The sequence below is a fragment of the Bison bison genome, unplaced genomic scaffold, assembly GCF_000754665.1.
Source record: "Bison bison bison isolate TAMUID 2011002044 unplaced genomic scaffold, Bison_UMD1.0 scf7180017864482, whole genome shotgun sequence".
NCBI classification, from domain to species: Eukaryota; Metazoa; Chordata; class Mammalia; order Artiodactyla; family Bovidae; genus Bison; species Bison bison.
In genome coordinates, this window is record NW_011495042.1 from 4,622,712 (window position 1) to 4,623,204 (window position 493).

The 493-nt window shown below is 64.5% G+C and overlaps 1 protein-coding gene across 1 annotated transcript in view; it reads left to right on the forward strand.

Moving 5' to 3' along the window:
• PLXND1 (plexin D1) overlaps positions 1-493 on the forward strand; it is a 52,516-nt gene that overhangs the window by 32,017 nt on the left and 20,006 nt on the right.

Here is a 493-nt window from a genome sequence, read left to right on the forward strand (position 1 = left end):
GGCTGGGGGGGGCCGTGCCCTCAGTCCTGGGGCTCCTCCCTGCGGTGGTTAGGGCAGAGCTTCTGGGGCATTCGGAGGGGGGAAAGGCCATGCTGCTGCCCTGGGCTTCCGGAGCCTGGGTCAGGGAGGCCCAGGGCTTGAGTGTGGGTCCTGCCTCCTGCTTTTGAGCAGAGTGTAATTGGGGGGCCCCCGTCTGCCTTCCTGGGGCCTCAGTGATCCTGGCCCGCCTTTCCCTGGGCCTGCTTCTGACTCTGCCTGGGCTCTGCAGCAGCCCAATTCACAGAGCTCACACCCGGCAGAACCCCAGACAGGCTGGCCGGCTGCTGTGAGCCCAGAGGCTCAGGAGACCCAGCTCAGCGTGGCAGGGATACAGGAGTTCTCAGCCTGTCAACAGCCACTTCCCTGTGTTAGTTTTGTAGTGAAGCGGGGAGGGGGCAGGGCCAGGGGGTGGCCGACCTGCTTTCTCCTCAGGGTAACACATCTACCAATGACA